Source organism: Macrotis lagotis, chromosome X, assembly GCF_037893015.1.
Source record: "Macrotis lagotis isolate mMagLag1 chromosome X, bilby.v1.9.chrom.fasta, whole genome shotgun sequence".
Taxonomy (NCBI): Eukaryota; Metazoa; Chordata; class Mammalia; order Peramelemorphia; family Peramelidae; genus Macrotis; species Macrotis lagotis.
Genome location: NC_133666.1, coordinates 559,874,389 through 559,897,199, shown reverse-complemented (window position 1 = coordinate 559,897,199; position 22,811 = coordinate 559,874,389). Strand labels below are relative to the sequence as shown.

At 33.0% G+C, this 22,811-nt stretch overlaps 1 protein-coding gene and 1 pseudogene across 1 annotated transcript in view; one reads left to right on the top strand and one right to left on the bottom strand.

Moving 5' to 3' along the window:
• The window catches only part of RIMS2 (regulating synaptic membrane exocytosis 2), a 790,122-nt gene that overhangs the window by 383,396 nt on the left and 383,915 nt on the right, over window positions 1-22,811 (bottom strand). The gene's annotated exons all lie outside the window — the stretch shown is intronic.
• Window positions 16,743-17,015, top strand: LOC141498011 (small nuclear ribonucleoprotein E-like; annotated as a pseudogene).

The window sequence follows — 22,811 nt, the reverse complement described above, 5'->3', positions numbered from 1 at the left end:
AAAGGATTTTTTTAGAAGTATTTAGGGTTAATAAATAGGAAACAATTCCAAGATAAAAGGAGGCTAAGTAGCAGTCTCATGCAATGAATCCTCTTAATCTATAAGAATTTAACATTATAATATAGTTCTTCAGGGCATAAATTTCACTTTAGCTGAAAAGTCTTGTTACTTGGAAAATACATTTGTCACTCACATAGTAGTAAAGGAATATTTCATTTCAGATGAGTAATCTTGATGTAATCATAAGTACAAGATCAGAAATTGGCAACTCATTAACTACTGCTGAATCTATTTGTTTAGGTAGTTATAAACTGGACTTAAGTTGTTTCAGTCTAGTCCATGAGTTATGATGGCAAGAATCAAACCCAGGTTTGGGATACTCTACTTTTGTCCCTACCTCAGAAACTCAAAGAAAACCAGAATTTGGGGACAACAGAATTGATGTAGGGAATAAGAAGAAATGCCTTATGTCATTCATTGGCGTCTGTTCTCTCTAGTCTAAGTTTGACTCTGCTTATGACAAAAAAAAAAATAAAAAGCACTAGAAAATTTTGGCTAAGCAGACTATTGAAATAATTATTATTAGGGAATAATGCTTGCCCAGAATAAATAGGGAACTCTCTTCTCGTCCTTCTTTTTAATTCTCATGGGATTAACTTTGCTTTTGAAACTATGAAAAGCAATAATATAAATCTAACTTTAACCTAAACATTTCTCTCTATTTTTAGGTTTTTGCAAGGCAAATGGGGTTAAGTGGCTTGCCCAAGGCCACACAGCTAGGTAATTATTAAGTGTCTGAGACTGGATTTGAACCCAGGTACTCCGGACTCCAGGGCCAGTACTTTATCCACTACTCCACCTAGCTGCCCCAACATTTCTCTTTTTATATGATTTCTAATGAAGTTAGTTAAGCCAACTTTCACTGATGCAATTTTAAATTCATTGTTTTAAGATCACTTAGCTCTCAAAGAATACCAGAACTTTTTTTAAAAAGTCTGTTTTCTAAATTTTAATAATTTAAATAATGTTTTCTTTCAAAATTACATATTTTATTTGTTTTATTTGAATTTATGGTATCATTTTCATAAAAAAATAAAAAATAACATACTATACCTAAGAATGGAAGTTAATGGCATTAATTATAAGGAATTATAAAGTTTTATATTTTAGATTATTCAGAAAATTCACAAAAAGAGAAATATAATCAAACATGACATTTATATATATATATGTATCACTTTAAATGTATAGTATATTTGTATTTATTATCTCCTTTATTTCTCACAACAGTCCTGTATATACATAGTATGTTACAATAATTTTACCAAAACAGAAACAGAATATGAGCTTAAGTGCCTTGCACGGTGTGCAAAGCTAATAACTAAAGTAACAGAGCCAGGAATTGTGCCCCTCTTCCCCCAAGGCCTCAGACTCCAAACGCAGGACTTTTTTTTTTACCAACTTGAAATTTATCAACTTGAAACAGACAACAATGTATATCAAAAAATTTATCTCTTTAAAAGAATTATTTTGACCGCTACTTTCATTTAAACATGTGGCCTACATTTAGGGGACCAGATGGAATGGAAACACAATATGAGTTAGCAATTCTAAGATAAACTACCCAATTAAAAGAGGGAAGAGCAAGTGTAAGGTGGATCAAAGTCTGGGTGACTTATTGCTGACAACATTTATGAAAGATACAAGAATTTAAAACAAAGAATTGAGTGTGAAACAGCTGGTTCAAAGATCGAATTAATGCCTATAAACATTACTTAGTTCACTGGCTGTTCTGTGTTTCAAAAGTGTTCCCCCTACAAAAGAAAAACTTTCCTTCTAACAGAAAAGTTGCACTTAGGTAAGACTAGGAACTAACATTGCTTTCTCTAGGGGAAGACAAAAGCAAAGGATTGATTTTTCCTGATATTTACATATCTGATCTTAGAAAGTTTGCCTCTCTAAAAAGAGCAGAACTTCAGAACTTTGGGGATCAAACTAGGCTAAAGATTAAGCCATACTATGAGAGAGAGACAGATAGACAGAGAAAGACAGCCAGACACACACACATATACACACACAAAGACAGTGAGACAAAGAGAGGACTCCAGTTCAAATCAGAAGCTTGAAATAGGTCACCAACCAAGACTGCAATGGAAGCATGCCTAGCATTCACCTTGGGATCAATAGATAGAAGAGACTGGCAAGAACAGTCCAAAAGGAGAAGCACAATGTCAGAACTGGAAAACAGTGTCAGCCCTGCAGTTTGGAAGTTAGGACTTGCTGCTCTTTGTAAATACCCTGGCTACCAATATTCTCCACTTATGTTCCTCTCTATGTGTATTCTCCAGATATATTCAGAGAGATTCTATGCTGGAACAATTTAAGGGAATAGAGAGAGGAATGGTGTATTTTATGTGTATTTAAGTGTCTATATACATGTCTATATCTAGATAGAGTATGTACCCCAGGTAAAATGGGGAATGTTCTACTGCAATTCTAATTTGCATGATTTGGGGGGAGATATATTTTATTTTTAACAGCAGCATCATTTTTAATGTATTTCTAATACCTTCAATATTAAGCAAGACTTCTATTACAAAGACAAGAAAAAAGAAGAGAAAGAAGTTTAGGAAACTGAACATATCAGTGGACACAAACAATATATACATTATTTCTCATTCAGAATCTCTCACTTCTGCATTTACCCAACTCATATTCAGAAATAAGTTTAGACATTACAATTATATACTATTTTAATTTGTTATTTATATTTATATTATTGTATATAAAGATATATACATATATGTATTTACACACATGGGTTTCCATGTGTCTCCTTAGTTTACTTAGTTCACTCTCTATTAGTTCTTATCATACTTACATGATTCTCTGAATTTTTTATATAAGAACTGGAGGAAAATTTTATTTTTATCATTTGGGAATGGTTTAAAATTGCAGAATGTGATTGGAATGAAATATTACTAGGCTGTAAGAAATAATGAATGTGATAAATCACAGAGAAACATTTAGAAGACTTGTATGAGAAAAGGGAAATTTCTTCTTGTGATGGCAGGGAATTGGAAATTGATGGGATACCTATCAATTGAGGGATGGCTAAACAAGTTGTGTTATATGATTATGATAGTATACTCTTATGCAATAAGAAATAAAAAAGGATGGTTTCAGACAAAAGCTGGGAAGATCCAAGTGAACTGGTGCAAAGTGAAGTGATCAGAACCAGGAGACTCTTCTAATGTGATGATGAGCAACTGTGAAAGACTTAGCTATTCTGATAAAGTCAATAATCCAAATCAATTAATTCTAAAGGACCTATGAAGAAAAATATTATCCATCTCCAGAGAGAGAGAGAGAGAGAGAGAGAGAGAGAGAGAACTGATGAACTGATAGAATGCATATGTAATCATACTTTTTTAAAGCTTTCTTTATTTTTCTTATTTTTTGTGGCTAATATGGAAACATGTTTCACATGAAAAAAAAGACTTGGTGGAAAGTAAACAAGCAGAACCAGGAAGCATATATGAAAATGACTATAATTATATAAATGAGAAAAAACAACAAAGTACTTGTGATTTCATTGTTATAGAGAACTCACAGATTAGGAACAGTCTTCCAATAATATAGGCCAGAAATTTTTCTGCAATTTAAAGGCTTAAGAATTGCCTCTATCCTTAGCAGTTTAAAGGTCACACAGCCAGTATGTTACAGAGATAGGACTGAACAAGGACTTCTCTATTTCTGAGGCTTACCTCTCTATACATTACATTATACTGCCTCCTTCCTCCCTCCTTCCTTTGTCCCCACCCTGTCTCTCATACAGTGATATTGATACTGATTAATAAAAACATATATAATATATATATATATATATTTACTTTTAAAATTTCTAACAATTTTTAATAATAGGTATCTTGTTCTTTGCTTATTGAAGTATTTGTCTTTGTTGAGATCTTTTAAGCTCACAACAGAAATACATAATTTAAAAATTTGCAATGACCAAGCTTTGACTTAAGTAAGAGATGTGAAATGCACCTCTTTTCTTTGCAGTGATGAGGTGCTATGACTGGAGAAAACTACATATAATGTAAAACTTAGTTGAAATGTTAAATTTCTTAAACAGATTTTGTCAACTTTTTATTATTTGTTTTTAGGGATTATTCTCTGAAGGGGGGGAAGGAAGACACATTAGGAAATAAAGATGTTATTAAAAATACAGTACTAATTTAAATTAGGCTTGTAAAATAGCTGTGAATAATGATCATTTTTCTAATTGCCTTTTAATGGGATGACCTTAAATATTCAGATCTCTGATGTATTCTGAGGTTATTATATTTGATGTAAGTTATTGATATAAAATTAATTTCTACCAAACTTCTTTTCAGCTTTTACAGAAACTTATGCTATTTAATTAAATGCTTTTATTTTGAACTAATTTTAATAACTAAAAATAAAAACAAAAGCAAAAATACTTCAGTGGATGCTTATGACCTATAATTTTTGAGTATTTGAGTATTTATATTCAGACCCACAGCTTATCTTGAACTTAGTCTGTTTGTGGGACTCATGCAGATGAAATGAGGGTACCCCTAAGTCTTAAATAAATAAAACTATAACAATATAATTTGTATTTTGAAGGCTGGTCTCTTGATAATTTCTCCAATTTTTATCCTTTCTACTTCTCTGAATTAAGTCTTAGTCCTACAAGAGATCTATTTTTCATAGAATTGGTATCTTCTGGTTAAAAGGAACTTTAGAGGTCATCTATTGCAATCATAACTGAGAAGGCATTCCCCACAAAATGTTCTCTATTAAAATACATATAGCCTCTGTTTAAGATCTTCAGTTGATGAATAGATACCTTTAAAAGCAACCTTTTCTATTTTGTAATTGTTCAGTAGTTTCAGTCATGTCTAATTTTTATAACCCCATTTGAGGTTTTCTTGGCAAATATACTATTGTGGTTTGTCATTTCCTTTTCTAATTCATTTTACACATAAAGAACCTGAGACGAGTTAAGTAACTTGTCCAAGCTAGTAAGAGTCTAAGCCTAGATTTGAAGGCAGGTATTCCTGACTCTAAGCCTGGTAATCTATTCACTTTACCACCTAGCTGCCCAGTCCATTTTATATAATACTTGTATTTTTTTTTTGTTATTGACCTAAAATCTTCCAATCTGTTCAATTTGATTTAATTTTTCCTTCTCTTTTATTCATTATTTCTAGTTGTATTGTGTAGCTAAATAAAACATATCTCAATGCTTGTTTAAATATATCTCCACTATAGAACACTATTTTCTTTACATCTCCTATTTTGAAAGGGGAACATTTACCTATCTCTAGGTAAATTTTTTTGAATTAACATTAATTTTTGAATTGACAATGACTTTTTTTAAGAAGGACATTGAAAAGATTGTTCAATGATAATATTCAAAAATTCAGGGTCCTGAAAAGTAGCTCTTTTAGGCCAGGTCAGTTTAGTTCATTAAGCAAAGATGTTCTAAAGTTCCTAATCCAAGAACCATTATTTATAGGAGAAAAATAAAACCCACAATAAAACAAAGAATTTTGTTCTTAAGAGTTTAGTTCTTTGAGATTTTTCTTATCTCATGAATAAATGAAGCACATATTAAGCGAATCTTTTCTTTTTCTATTGAACTGAAACAGCCTTTTTCTAAGGAATTAGATCTTCCATTGCCATATTTCAAAATTCATCACATCTCAACAGATATTAAGGATACTTATACTTTTCAGAGACCTTTTATGCAGAGAGAGAATGCTAACATAAAGCAAGAAAAAGTAGAGATTAAAAACTGATATCAAACAGTTTATTTAATTTATAATAAAGAGTTGTGAGTCAAAGAGGCTTTATAGTCAAAGAAGCGAAAGAATTGCTCCTTTACTAAACAGATGAGAAAGAAAGAGATAAATATTTAAAAGAATATTTAACATATTGCTGCTATTCTGAAAAGCAAATTTCTATGATTTAAAATCTGTTGATATTGTAGTTTATATATGTGTATGCATGAAATCAGAAACAGACTTCTATAAACTATAGAGTTTATAGCCTGTTGATCCTTTTTTCCCTCAGAAAGGCATAATTTTAAAAATGAATGGAAGATTTTAATTAATAAATAGTAGAGCATTATATTGTCCCTTCACGGCAAATGTTTTAATTCCTTTGCCACTTTCATATTCTGTGGGAGGGAGTAAAAATCAGTAAAATTTTCAATCAGGAAAACCTCATGTTTCACACTATTGGTTTGAAGACAGTTTGACAAAAGCCTAAAGTATGATTTATGAACTGTGTTTCTAAGGGACTTGTAATATGGGGAACTCAAGGAATAATCAAATATATTATTTGCTGAAGGTCTTAGTATTCTTCAGTTCTTGAGAGAATAAGTTTCTTAGAGATTAGGCACTGCTGGGGCTACTAGTAAAGTGAAGGACATTTCTAAGCTTATGGGTAATTTTGAAACTATGAAGGAACAATATGATCCTGTGGGAATTAATTATTGACAACCATTTATTTACAAAGAACTCTGCCAAGTGCTAAGGAAAATATAAATGTAAATGAAATACTGATGTGACCATCAGGGAATTATAATAATGTAAGAAAGGATATAATAAATTTGAACAAAAACTATAATAAAAATGTAAAGTAATATATAAGAAAAAACAAATTATCATGAAATAGGCTTTCTTGCCTATTTCATAATAATTTGTTTTTTCTTATATATTATTTCTGTTCTTTTTTGTTGACATCTTTTGTTTTTATACACCTTCAGTTACAAATATATCTCTCTCTCCCCTTTGCTACCAAGAAAACAATTCTTAATAAGAATAAAAGATAAGAATGAAGAAGTTTTTAAAATTTCAGGAAAACTATCCACACATTGACATATGTGTCAAAATATGCCATGTTTAGTGCCTAAGGTCCTATACTTCTGCAAAGAACAAAGGTTGTACACTTACTCATCTCTTCTTTAAGAACAAACTTGGTTATTATAATTATAAAGCATTTACTTTTTCTTGTGCTTCTTTCTATATACATTGTTACAATCAAATGGTATCTTTACCTAATTGTTATTTCACATTGTATCAGTTCACATAAATGTTCCCATTTTTCTCTATAGAATTCAGCTACTGTTTCTTAAAGTGGAGTAATATTTCATGTCATTTAAATATTATAATCTGTTTTGCCATTCCACACTTGATGGTAATCTATTTCGGTTCCAATTAGGTCATCTCATCCAAACCCCCACATCCATAATATATATGAGAACCCTGAGAATCAGGAAGTATAATTGATTTACCAAAGGTCACATATAGAGTAAATATCAGAGATGACAATTAAATCCAAGTTCTTTGACTGCAGAGTGAATATTCTTTCAACTATGCCATGGTGCCTCCCAGCATGAATCTCTCAATCTTACCTAATCTTTTTTTTTAGGTTTTTTGCAAGGTAAATGGGGTTAAGTGGCTTGCTCAAGGCCACACAGCTAGGTAATTATTAAGTGTTTGAGGCCAGATTTGAACTCAGGTACTCCAGGACCAGTGCTCTATCCACTGTGCCACCTAGCCACCCCTTACCTAATCTTTTTTAATATTTTTCTTTCCCTATATTTAGTTCATTTCACTTAATTGAAAAACTGTTCATTCTAATTGCATAGTCATTCATAAAGATTTTATCATATGTTAAATTCTTTCCAATAAAAATATAAAAGAAGAACAAAAATTAAAGAATTTATAATATTAGTTTGGGAGTCAGGACATACATAAAATAATGGCTAGTTTTTGCTGTTTGTCTTTCATACATGAAAATGACCAAGGACATCATAACACTGGGATTATGGAAAAGTGTGCTTGACTGTGGATGATCAGTACAACAAGAACTTGAAAGAATTTACCACAGATCAGGCACAAAAAGTACATTTGAATATTTGAGATGGAGGCATCTCTAGATTTGTGCATGTTATGTTTCCTTTGTACTAATATTATGCTTTGTTCATAGAGCACATCTTTTTTGATGTGGATAGGCCATGCTGGGAGGATCTGTGCCAGTTCTTCCCATGTTTCTCAATCACTATTAAAGTTCTTTTGTATACTACTTTGGATTTACATAGTATTTGACAGATATTTCATTTGATCTTCGCCAAAACCACGAGAACTAAACACACCTCTCCAAAGATCGTTACTACCTGGGGAAAAACTGAAAATGCACAATTTCCCAGAACTAGCTTTGAAATAGTGGTACAAAAACCTAAAGCTTTGAGACAGTACCATCTCCACCCTCAAAGCAGAGCCAAACTTTTACATAAAGGTAAAAGTCAAAAAATAGTCTGGGGAAAAGATCAAACAATGAAAGAGAACTTTACCACAGAAAGTGACAGAGAAGCTCAAAACACAAACTAAAAACATGTGAATTGGTCTCAGGGTCTCCCCCAAATTCCTAGAATAGCACCAAAAATTTTCTAAAAATTATATAAGAGAGGTAGAGGGACAATTGGGGAAAGAAATGAAAGTAATGTTAGAAAATCAGAGGAGAAAGTTAACAGCTTGGATAAAGGATGCACAAAAAATATGGATTAGAATGAAATCTCAAAAAATAAAATAGGTCAAACAGTAAAAAGAGGCACAATTATCAACTGAAGAGAACTCCTTAAAAAAGAAAAATTGGACAAATGAAAAAAAGAGGCATAAAAGCCAGTGAAGAAAATAATTTCTTAAAAGTTAGAACTGGGCAGGTGAAAGTTAATGACTCCATGAGACACGAAGAAACAAAATAAAATCAAAAGAATTAAAAAATAGAAAGTATGAAATATATCATTAGAATAAAATGACATAGAAAATAGATTAAGGTGAGGTAATTTAAAAATTATTGAAATGCCTAAAAGCCATAATCAAAAAAGACCCTAATGATCATATTTCAAGAAATTATCAAAGAAAATCTCTGATATCCTAGACCTAGAGAGTAAAATTGAAAATGAATGATGACATTGATGACCTCCTAAAAGACATCTCAAAATGAAAAGAAAATATTGCAAGCATCCAGAAAGAAATAATTCAAATATCAGGATCAAAAAACATTCAACAGTTTCTATTTCAAAAAATAGGTGGAAGGGGCAGCTAGGTGGTGCAATAGATAGAGCACCGGCCCTGGAGTCAGAAGTACCTGAGTTCAAATCCAGCCTCAGACACTTAATAATTACCTAGCCGTGTGGCCTTGGGCAAGCCACTTAACCCCATTGCCTTGCAAAAACTAACTAAATAATTAAATAAAATGGGTGGACTTGAAATATAATAAATTGAGAGAGCAAAGAAGCTACGGTCATAATGAATGACCTGTTTAGCAAAACTAAGTATTATCTTTCAAGGGAAAAAAATGGATATTTAATGAATAAAAGACTTTTCCTGATGAAAAGACAGGAGCTGAGTAGGCAATTTGACTTTCAAATACAACACTCAAGAGAAATATAAAAAAGTAAAAGAGAAAGAGAAATCATAAAGGATTCAATAAAGTTAAACTGTTTACATTCTTAATATAAGAAGATGATACTATTATGACAATTAAGCATATACCTATATAGCGGGCATAGGTGTGAATTGACTATCATGGAATGATAGCTATAAAAAAGGAAAAAAATAAAGGTGATAAATAAATGTGCTGAGAGAAGGGGAGAAAGAGAGGTGGAATGGAATACAGTATCTCAGAACAGTTGCAATTAAGAGCTTTTACAGTTGTGGAGAAGATGGGGAAGGGAGTGACAGTGGGCAGTGCTTGAACTTTATTTGCATCAGAATTGATACAAAGAGAGAATAACATATATATACCTCAAAGGGTAAAGAAATTATTTTATCTACAGGCAAGAAGGATGAAAAAAAGTATAGAAGAAAGGGAATGGAAAGGACTGCAGTTTAGGGGAGGTAGTGGCCAGAAGCAAAACATGTTTTGGTAGGAACAGCATGAAAGGAGAGAGAGAGAGAAAGAAAAATAGGGAAAAATAATATGGAAGAAAATATACAGTGATCATAATGGTGAAAAAATACAGCTAGTCAAATAAGAAAGAATAAAAGTCATTCCCAGCTGATGGTGAAAGTATGTGAAGTCAGTTTTCAGATCAAGAAATCAAAGCTCTTTATAATCATATTGGGGGTGGGGGGAATCCTCTGAATCACTATTGATTAGAGAAATCCAAATTAAAACAGCACTGAGGTACCACTTCACACCCATCACTTTAGACCACATAACAGAAGGAAAATGACAAATGTTGAAGGGATGTGAGAAAACCAGAATGCTAATACACTGTTGGGGGAGTTGTGAACTGGTCCAGCCATTCTGAAGAGAAATTTGGAACTATTAACAATGGGCTGGTTGGTTGGTTCTTGTCTCTTGTTATTGAAGAGATCAAAATGACATCACATTGTCTGAGACAAATTACAGTATGTCCTACTGTTATTGATTAGATCAATATGAACTCAGAATTCTATACCACACATTGGGCACAAATAGTCCATTTGAACAGCTGAGTTGGGTATTCTAACCTTATGGACGTCACATTTCCTTTAAGCTACTTCAATTTTGTCTTCCTCATAGAATGCAGCCCCCTCACTGATGAGGGAATGCCATGTTGGGCAGTCCTGTGTCCGTGTCTCCCATGCTGTACAATCAATTCTATCAAATCTATCAATTTTTTCAATGAGACCTTTAGGGTGTCTTGATATTGCTTCATCTGACCCCCTTGTGAGCTCTTGCTCTGTGTGTGAGTTCTCCATAAAATGGGTTTTTTTGGCAAGCATATGTCTGGCATCCGAACAACATGTTCAACCCATTGTAGTTGCACTCTGTAGTAATGTTGGAATGCTGGGCAGTTTAGCTTGAGAAAAGACCTCAGTGTCTGGTATCTTCTCCTGCCATGTGATCTTCAGAATCTTCTTAAGGCAATTTTAAGAGAAACAATTCAGTTTCCCGGCACGACACTGGTAGACTGTCCAGGTTCCATAGGATTAGAGCAATGTCATCAACACAACATCTCTGTTAGACCTTCAGTTTGGTTAACAATGGCCAATAAAACTGTGCATACCCATTCAACCAACCATTACTTCTATGTTTGCATCTCAAAGAGATAAAAGGAAAAAAGACCTATGTGAACAAAATATTTAGAGCAACTCTTTTGTGGTGGCAAATAACTGGAAATCAAGGGAAGCTCATAAAATACCACAATAGGATATAAGAAAGGACATACAGGATGCTTTCAGAAAAAATATGTAAAGACTTACATGAGCTGATACAATATGATGTTATTAAAGGTAGATCTAAACAATTGGAAAAGCAGCAGTTGCTAGCAATTGTATACACATGTGCGTATGTGTTTGGATTTGACACACACACACACACACACACACACACACACACACATTTACAGGCATCCTCTAATTGAGAAATGGTCAAAGGATATGAACAGGCAGTTTTCAGAAGAAATCAAAGCTATCAATAATAGTCACATGGAAAAAGTGCTCTAAAATACTACTGAATAGAGAAAGACAGATTAAAACAACTCTGAGATACCACCTCATACCTATATCAGATTGACTAATATGACAGAAAAGGAACATGAAAAGGGCTGGAAGAAATAAGAACAAAATAAGTACATGAATGAACTGTTGGTGGAGTAGTGAACTGATCCTATCATTCTAAAGAACAATAAAACTGTGACTATCCTTTTACCCCCCAATACCATTACTGGGTCTCTTTTCCAAAGAAATTGAAGGAAAAGAAAAAGAACCTATATGTGCTGAAATGTTTATGGCAGCTCTTTTAGTGGTGGCAGAGTATTAGAAATCAGGGACTTACACATCAATTGGGAAATGACCAAATAAGTTACAGCATATGATTTTGATGGAGTTCTATTGTTCTATATGAGGAGAAAGTGGTTTCAGAAAAACTTGGCAAGACTGGTATGAACTGATGCAAAATGGAAAGAGAAGAAGTAGATGATAATAGGACACTGTAACAATAGTATTGCAATGATGATCAACTAGACTTTTCTATTCTTTTCAATACTATGACCCAAGATAATATCAAAGGACTCATGATAAAAAAAAATATCATCCACTTCCCAAAAGAGAAATTATGAACTCCGAGGGCATGTTGAAGTGTAATTTTCTCACCTTTTTTTGCTTTGTTTTACAATTTAGTTAATATGGGTACATTTTGCATAGTTTCAAGTGTATAATTGATGTAGTATTGCTTGCTTTCTCAGTTGGGGGGCAGAAAAGATGGGAGAGAGAAAGAATTTGAAACTCAAAATTTTAAAAGAATGTTAGAATATTTTTTTAAAATTATAGCTAAGTAAAGTCTACTGTATTCTAAGTTATTTCTTTTACTAGAAATACTTATTAAAAGTTAAAATATAGTGGTTTTTATCCACTTTGGTCAAATATATTAGTCAAAACTATTTTGGAGCACAAACCTTCAACCCAGTGAAAAGTAGACTCACTAATTTTTCATTGGTAAAGCTGTAAATTGGTCTAATCCTTTCTGAAAAAACAACTTAGAATTATGTGATAAATTTCACTAAACTAGTCATAACTGTTGATATCTCGAGGGCATATAGGAGATCCAATCTTATTTTAAAAATTAGGGTTCACAAAAAATAAAAAATAAGGGTCCATACCTATGTTAATTTTTTGAAAAAATTAGAATTGCTACTATGCAGTTATATATAATGATTTTACTCTGATCCTTTGTCAAGGCATGAAGTTTATTCTGGGTTCTCTTATTTTTGTCAGCAAGAAATAAGTTCTGGCAAGGTACTCTCAAGCTGAAAAGGCCTTCCAGCTTAAGCCTACAGAGATTGCTTTCTGTCCAAGACCAGTCTAGTTAATTAGCCCAGCCTATCTAATTATGGATAGAATCATCACAGGTCAACCAGGATATAAATGAATTCTTTAACCATATCAGCAGCCCATAAGTATCACATTTAATAATATAAATTTCATTTTATATTTCATTCTTTCTCATTCTCCAATTTAAAGAGGAATGGATCTGTATGTGTTGTGTATATGTGTATTTCTCATCTTTACATGATATTTATGTTTCCATACATATACCACAATTCCCAACAGGATATCTTATTAATAAATATAGTCCTGAGCCTGACAAAAACAGTTTAACAATTCATATAACAGATTCTGAAATTGTTTATTTCTAATACCTAGAGGACCATTATTTACTGTTCTTATTGTTTAAGGGGAAGAAAAGGAACATTAAGTCTCTACCTGACTGGATTTCCATAAACAATAAATCAATTTCAAAAGATTGTGATTTAATCCATGGGGATAATCCCTTTATCTCTATTATATCCTACAATAAATGCTTTCAGGAGTTGCTGTGATCAAAATCCAAAAAAAAAAATATCATCCCATAGCCAACTTCCTGATAATCAATTTTTGAAGGTTAAGAAATCTAGTCCTATAATAATTCAGGATAAGTTTCTCCCCTTTAATAATTACCCTAATATGGTATGGTTCAATTAATTTCTAACTCAGTTTGGATTAATTGAAAAAAATTATTTCTCTTCCCTTCACTCTCCCTTACCTCCCTCTCTTCCCTACTTTCTCTTTCTTTCCTTCCCTTTCTCCCTTCCTCCCTCACCCCCTTTGTTAAAGTGAGGTTACAGATAGCATGATATAACACAGACTGTGGATAAACAGCCAATAGACAGAGTTGGCCTCATGGTCCCAGACAGTTCATTTAACTTTTCAGTATCCCAAAGACAAATCCCTAAATCTATATATTGTAAAAAAAAAGTTGCCAGTTTGCCCTGGAAGAGGGCATTTGCTCATTAGGAATCCACTATACCAGTGAAGTAATAGAATCACAACATTTTAAATCACAAAGAATCTCATCTTCCATCTGGTTCAAATCCAAACACAAAAAGATTCTCCATGATAACAATCTGGACAAATGGTCTCAAGGCCCTCTGCTTTAAAAATCTGTGTAAGAAGAAAGGAACTCTTCATCTTGAGAGGAAACCCATGTTACTTTAAGACAGATCAAAATATCAGCAAACTTCTGATACCAAACCTCTACTGGTCATTGTTCCTGGTTCTGTCTTCTGAAGCACACAGAAGTTGAATTCCTTTTTCATTTAACAATTTAAAGGGAGAAAAGCTATCCACCCTGAGATCTTTAGTTCTGCTGCATAATCCTGCCCAGCATCTTCAGCCACTCATCATATTACATGGACTAGGTCAAGACTCAGCACAGCTAATGTCTAAGGCTAGATTTAAACCCAAGTCTTCCTAACTCCATGCCCAATAAATATCTCCTGTATCACTTGGCTGCTCCATCACACTATTCATATTAAACTTCATCAATAAAACTCTTCAGTTCTTTTTTGTAAAACAGCACTGCCTAACTTTACTCCCCATTTCTTATATTTTGTGAATCTGATTTTACATTTATCCACATTGAACTTTATCTTATTAGATTCAGTCCAATGCACTAGCCTGTCAAGATTCTTTTGAATCCTGATTGTGCTGGCCAATACGTAAGTTAGTCTTCCCAGATCTCCTAGGCCTAGGCCTAGATCCATCCCACAAAAGTGAGAATAGAATGAATATTCTCTTATACTTGTGATGAATCCTTTTTATCCTTCCTATAGGAAGGGGAAAAAAATCTACAATCTAGATAAATAACTTTGGATGATCAATTTGTGTATACTTATTAAATTTATATAATTATGAATGACTTTTTGTGATTTCTATGATTCTTATTATTCAGAATATTATTTGACATGCATCCTTATGGTGAGTTGTTGATACTACTACTTATAAAGTTTGCCAAATTTTACTATAAGCATTTATTTGTCAAAGACAAATAACCTAATTTCTAGTGACCATGGGTTTTGAGAACTTCACTTTGCTTGTAAAGTCACATGAACAATATGACTAAAGTGTCAAAATGACACCTGGATAAGAATATCCTCAAAAAATTCCTGAAATATGTTAAAGGGTCTTAATTTGAAGACTTTTAGTAAGAGTGAATATGCTTCCCCTCAAAAGAATCCATTTCTTTTTTGGATAACACTAACTTTTAAGGCAGATTTTCCTGATCATATCAAGTCTAAAGTATACATTTCTGAATTTTTTACTCATTGCTCTTATAGTGATTTTATTATCTGAGAGAAGTAGAACAAATTTTATTTTTCTGTTAATATGATTATCATTCATATATTTGAAGTTGAACATTCAACCTCCTCAGCCAAGTCTTCTCTCCTGGATAAATAACTCAACTATTGTCTTTGACTGCCTTTTCCATTTTCTTTTAATTTCTATTGATTTCTGTTTTTAATGCCACCTTCAATTCCAATTGTATCCTTCTCTCTCTTTATCCATCAAGGTACATCTTAAAGCAGCAAAAACAACAAATTAGAAAAACCACTCAGAAAAATCTAATTATTACATTAACATAGTTTAACAGTATTTTACTGTCATCATCTGTGTAGTAAACGGATGGAGATATATTTTCTCATCTACTTGAGATTTGTTACAAGTTAACAAATTTGTTAGCTATCTTTCAAGGAAGATATATTATCAAAACTAGTGTGAGCAGTTTATTGAAGAAATAATTGATTTAGTCTTAGGGAATACATATCTTGAGTTTTTCCTAGCATAAAATGAATACAGTCCAATCAAAAATTATGTTAATTATGGGGATATAGAATTTCCTGTTTATTTGGCTTAACCAGGAAGAATATGTTGACACTCCTTTCTTTGAACCTTTTAAACCCACATTGTCTTTTGTCATCTAGTACTGTTATCAAGAAATAAGGGAGGGAAATGGGTTGGTACAAGTTTCTAATCACCTAGTCCTTTGTTACAGAAGGGTATTTTTTTTCTTGTTTTATTCCCCCTGTAGGGAGTGAGAGGAAAAAAAAATCTTCATTTCAAAACATTTTTTTGAAATTATCTAATACCTTGCCTTCCTAGACATTTGCAAAACTTAAAAACTTTCTAATAAAGGAAGAAGACACTGATACTAAGTGTTACAATAAAGCTAGAAGACACCATTGTGATCACATGTTCATGCACAATTAGTAGGAAGACTTTAAAGACCATCTGATCCAATCCTTCATTTTTAAGATGGAAGTCACATAATTTGCCTCATCTAATGCAACTAGTTCATGCAAGAGTTGGGATTTGCTTCCAGGTTACCCTGACTCCAGGTTTAACACTACCATTCTGGCAGTCAAAGCCAATTGTCTTCATCCAACCTTGAATCATCTTTGTCATATCCTTTTCCATCTCATATAGACCACTAGGTAAACTAAATTTATCACAGATCAGTGCCATCTAATATTGATTGGGTCTCTACAATTTTCCTTTGGTTCTTTAGGATGGATTTTCTGGCTTCTCCTGAGTAGTTAGAAAACTTGTCTCCTTAGATGGCCCAGAGATAAGACCTGACTTCAAGTTGAGCCTCAGACATTACCAGGTGTGACCCTGGGAAAGTCGTCTAATTTCTTTTTGTCTGAATTACCTCAGCTCTAAAATGGTAATATTAATGGCACCTGGCTCACAGGATTTTTGTGAAGCCTTTAGTACAGTGCCTGGTACATAAGGTGCTGTATATGTACAACCCCTTCCCTTCTCAGTAAAAGTCCTTCCTTTTGGTTTCCCTGAGACATGCTGTGCACAGCTCTCTCATCGTACACTCCTGCCATGGTATACCATGGGCAGGGATAGAAGGTGCAGAAGGTGATGATGCAGTCCATCAACTTCATCTTCAGATATCACCAAAATCAGTCTCAAATTCAGGTGTGGCTATATGAGCAACTAAATATGCAAACAGAAGACTGCATAATTGGTTTCAATGGGCATATGAATTTTGTATTGGATGATGGAGAGGAGATTCATTCTAAAACAAAGTCAAGGAAACAACTTGGCTGGATCATGCTAAAAGGAGACAACATTACTCTACTACAAAATGTCTAACTAGAACTGTATGATCAGTGAAGCTAGAAGACACTCGGAAGACAATATTTTTTTCTTAGTTATACTCAATGGGATGCAATAGTGTCACACTTTTTTCACATTATTTTGGTCTTTCTTTTATGGTATAACAATAAATGGGCTGTTCTGGGGTTTGTTTCTATTTAAAAAAATGTCCTGCCTTTTATTTTATTGAGACATCTAAAGTCATGTGCTAGAGTTCCCAGATTTCTCCATTCCATACATCAAAGCTATTTTCTATCTTTATCCATCCTTTACAGTGTCTCTAATACCTTTTGTAATCTGTCTTCCTTCTGCTTTTCCAGTGTTAGTTCATATTTGTCCTCTTTCTTAATTCAACATTCCAGATAACTGGTCAGTTATTCTCTGAAATTTAAACTCCATTTTATGACTCCATGTTTCTCCATAAGATCAATCCATAACTGAAATGTAACACCTCCTCATCTCTCCCTTTCAAAATCCTTGTTTCCTTTAAGATTCACTTCAGGGTCTGCTTCTCCCATGAAGGTTTTCTTCTCCTCTAGGTGACAGTGCATCTCCCCTTTTTCAGTTTGCCTTTTGTGTACAAGACATATCTCCTTGAAGAATGAATTGTTGAAAAGTAGAGCCTTTTTCATTTTTCATCATTCACTGTGCTTGTCAAATAACAGGTATTTAACATATGCTGAATTAAAGTAATTTCAATTTACTAAATATTTATTAAAATTATACTGAGTTAATACACTGTAATAAGAGATAGAAAGATTTTTTTAATGATATTCCTCAAAGTACCTATAGTCTGGTAGAATAACTAAAAAGGCTAAAGCAAAAAGTATAATGAAGAACAGATAATTGGAATGATAAATACAGGCAAAGTTCTATGGTATAGAATATTTCACATAACAGTGAACTCTAATTTTTCCCTTTACAAAATTAACTAGATTTTATGTGTAACTGAAAACTACTAAAATTATTAGATTACTGGATATATTTTTAATTCTTTATTGTTTTCCTTTCTTAGCTTAATATTCAATGCTTTCTTGAATTTTCTAATCTTAATGTTGCTCTCTTGGCTTAACCCCAACCCTGGATTAATGAGGAGGTATATAGTGTAGAAGAAAAAATGTTCAATTTAACATTAGAATTTTTTAATTTAAGTCCCACATCTGCTATTTACTAACTTTATAATACTTAGAAAAGTTACTTTTCCTCTTTAAGCTTCAACATTCTCATTCATAAAATGAAGGGATTGGATTTTATGGTCTAAAAATAACTATTAGGGGTTAGCCTTAGCAGATCTAAAATTATATTATAAAGCATCAGTCACCAAAACTGTCTGGTATTGGCTGAGAAATAGAGTCATGGATCAGTGGAATAGACTAGGTGCAAGAGCAGGAAATGATTATAGTAATCTGCTGTTTGATAAACCCAAAGAGTCCAGCTATTGGGATAAAAACTCTCTATTCGATAAAAACTGTTGGGAAAATTGAAAATTAGTATGGAGGAAACTTAGATTAGACCAACAACTCACACCCTCTACCAAGATAAGATCCAAATGGATACAGGATTTAGACATAAAAAACAATATTATAAGCAAACTAGAAGACTAAGGAGTAGTTACCTGTCAGATCTATGGAAAGGGGACAGTTTATGATCAAGGAAGAGATAAAGAACATCATTAAAAACAAACTAGATAATTTTGATTACATTAAATTAAAAAAGTTTTTGCACAGATAAAACCACTGTAACCAAGATCAAGAGAAATGTAGTAAATTGGGAAACAATTTTTGCAACTAGTATTTCTGAGAAAGGACTCATTTCTAAAATATACAGAGAACATAGTCAAATTTTCAAAAAAAACCAAGCCATTCCCCAATTGACAAATGGTCAAATGATATGCAAAGGTAATTTACAGCTGAGGAAATTAAAACAATCCATAGCCATATGAAAAATTGCTCTAAATCAATAATTGTTAGAGAAATGAAAATTAAAGCATCGCTGAGATACCACCTCACACCTCTCAGACTGGCCAATATGACCAGAAAGGACAATGATCTGTGTTGGAAGGGAGGCAGGAAATCTGGGACACCAATATATTGTTGGTGGATCTGTGAACTCATCCAACCTTTCTAGAGAGCAATTTTGGATCATGCCCAAAGAGCAACAAAAATGTGCATACCCTTTGGTCTAGCAGTACCACTACTGGGGCTATACCCTGAAGAGATGATGAAAAAGGGTAAAAAACATCACTTGCACAAAAATATTTATACCAGTCCTGTTTGTGGTGGCAAAAAATTGGAAATTAAGTGAATGTCCATCAATTGGGGAATGGCTTAGCAAACTGTGGTATATGTATGTCATAGAACACTATTGTTCTATTAGAAAAAAAAAAGGTGGGATGAGAATTCAGAGAAGCCTGGGAGGATTTGCATGAATGGATGCTGAGTGAGATGAGCAGAACCAGAAAAACATTGTACACCCTAACAGCAACATGGGGGTAATCATTAACCTTGATGGACTTGCTTATTCCATCAGTGCAACAACCAGGGAAAATTTTGGACTGTCTGCAATGGAGAATACTATCTGTATACAGAGAAAGAATTATGGACTTTGAACAAAGACCAAAGACTATTACCTTCAAATTAGAAAAAAAAATTATCTTATTATGTAATTTTACTTCCTCATACTTTATTTTTCTTCCTTAAGGATATGATTTCTCTGTCATCACATTCAACTGAGATCAATGTATAACACAGAGCCAATATAAAGACTAGCAGAATGCCTTCTGGGGGGGATGGGAAGCAAGAATGATATATTTATACAAATGAAAATATGATTTCAGGTGAACAAAAAAAATTATCTATTATATAGGAGATTGTTTTGGTTCTGGTTTGGAAAAGATGTTAAAAACTACACTTATAAATATGCCCTTCCTGATTAAAACCATCAGAAAAGAACTATTAAAATAGCATTTTTAAACTACATATCTAAAATAAAATGAATTTGTTGCTTGCCAGATTTAATCTTGTTGAATTTATATTATAATAGAGACCTAGCATTCAGACTGAATATACTCTATGAAAAGATAAGAAATTAATTGTTAGTACAAGCATAAACCATGCATAATTAATTACTGACTTATTAGATTATAAAATACAGCAACTGGAAGCACTATTTTCCTGATTTCATTATTCATTATCTCAAATCAGATGGTCTAAACAATTAGAGTTTATCAGTACTACAAAATACAATGCAATAGCTGATGCTTTATTATTTAAATTTTTATTTTAATAGTTTCAGTCAAAGTAAGAATGGCAAAAAATTTATATTCGTAAGCATTATAAAATAATAAATTTTAGCTTTGGGGGGGATAAAACTCCCTATCACTATATTTCTTTACTCTTTTAAAGCAATATAGAAGTTTCCTGACTCAAAATCCTCACTAATATTAGAAGTGGGAGACTAAGGTTGGTCAAGGAATTTTAATGCAAAATTTCTGCTTCTACTCCTCCCTGAATTCAGTAGCCTCCTTACCCAAAGTGGAAGGAAGGAGGAAGGAGTATTTTTCTGTCCATAGATTTGGGACTGTTCTAGGGTCAGAACCTGAGCATGATCACCTTTTTGACAATGAGTCAGCTAAACATCCTGATTTTCAGAGGCTAGATGGAACTGAATCAGTCTGAGAATTCATGGTCAGAAAACTTTCTATAGAAAAACTATTAGGAAAGGTCAACATCTGTCAATTATCTCCCATTATTACTCTCTTATATACAGCTAAGCTATAAAATCCATTAATGAGTAACAATTATGTTACTTATTAATAAATAATGAATATTGATCAAATTTTTGGTTTTATACTCTTATCTCCTAAAGGGTCTCTCAATATAAAATTCACAACTTTTTTGGAAGTAGCACCTGGATTACAGTCTAACTACCACAAACTGTATTTCCATGGAAAGTCTTTCTTGTGCCTCAGTTTTTGTCAGATAGAAAATGAAGAGTTTGGATAAGTTTGAATAAGAATGTTCCTTTCATCACTAAGATTCTATGAAACTATTTTGTTGTCAATTTTTACTTTTATTGAATTGTATGTAATGTGTTCCTATCATGTAATTTTTGTTATAAAAATCTAAATAATCTCTAACACACTGAATTACTTCTTTTAAATAGCCACAAAATAGAATAAAGTTTTACTATGTTCCATTTAGCAAAAGCAATCTCATCTTACTTTTGACACGGTTGACTAAGAACCCATGCTGGGTTATCTATCATTCATGGATAATTTCTTTTATATCTTTCTCTCCTCCCCATTCACAAATAAGTTAGTTTGTTGTACCAATCTCTCCCAATCTACATAATTCCTCTGCAAATGAACTGCCATTTTTGTCCAGTTAAGCTCTATATTCTTTATGCAAGTTCATTATCAGGTAGAGGGCTATTCTAGTATTAGAGTCTCAGAGTCCTTCAATCTCCTCAATTTTCCTGATTTCTATCACCCAATTATATTAGATATCAAGGGTAAAGAGGGGGTCACATGAGCTAGTTGGGAAAAATGACCATCCACTCTCAAACAGCAATTTCCCTCTAATCCAGTAGCCTGTGTCCAAAAATCCAAGGAAAAATTGGGCCCCAGGGACTACTGCCCTGTTCCCACCAACATCTAGAGGAACACACCCTGGAAAGACCTCATAAGACATGTTTTTATTTCTACAAACCCCATCAGTCCATCAAAACAGGGACCATTCAGAGGTTCCAGGTTTCAAAGGGCTGTGCTTTTATTCATGAAAATGACATTAAAGATGATTACTACCTGATTACTACTACCAAGGACCACTGCAGCTGAATCCACCTGTATGTTATCTCCCACAGTATGACTGTAAGTTCTCAAGAGTAGGAGCTGTATCCTATTCTTATTTCTATTTCTGGTGCTTTAGTGGTTGGCATATAGTAACTGCTTAATACATTTTTTAATCCATCTATGGTGAAGAGATATTTTGGACCCAAGAGATATTACTCTATTTTGGATAATATCTTATTTATGTGGATACAGAATCAGGATCTTTGCCAAGAAAATCCCAAATGGGGTGACAAAAATTGGAACATGATTGAAATGACTTAAAAAAAACCATGTTGTTCTTCCTGGTCTTTCCTATTAATTTCTCACCCATTAATTTCCCATTGAGAATATTCCCTTTTCTGTCCAATTTCCCTCTTTCACCACTATCCTTCCAGTTACCTAAGCTCAGACCATGGGAAATTACTTGGACTCCTCTGTGTCCCTACCCATACAATATCTATTGCTTCCAACACATCTTTTCCTATTCATATTACTTCAATGCTGTATACTTCTTTCCTAAACTTTTGAGAAACCTCTGATCTCCTTTGTTTCCTGTCCTTCCCTATCCTTATCTATCGTTCACACAATTAACAAAGTAAATTCTCTAGAATATTGATCTATGTCCCCAACTTTGATGAAATCTTCTACCTTTCCTATTTATTCACATAAAATATGAACTCCTTAGGTAATCATTTAAGGATCTCTGTGGTCTAATTCTAACCTCCTTTTCCAAGCTCAATTTCACCATACCCCCTTTCCTTCCACAAATTTAGCATCACATCCAAAGAGGTCTAAGTAGAAGTTCCTCAGTGTTTTAATATATTTCTCTCTGTAATTATATAGGCCATCCCATTCCACCTTGAGCACTCTCATTCTTTACTTTCACCTATTAAAACTGTTCTCTTCCTTCAAGCTCTTCTCTTTAGCTTAAGTACTACCTATTCCATGATGCCTTCCCTGAT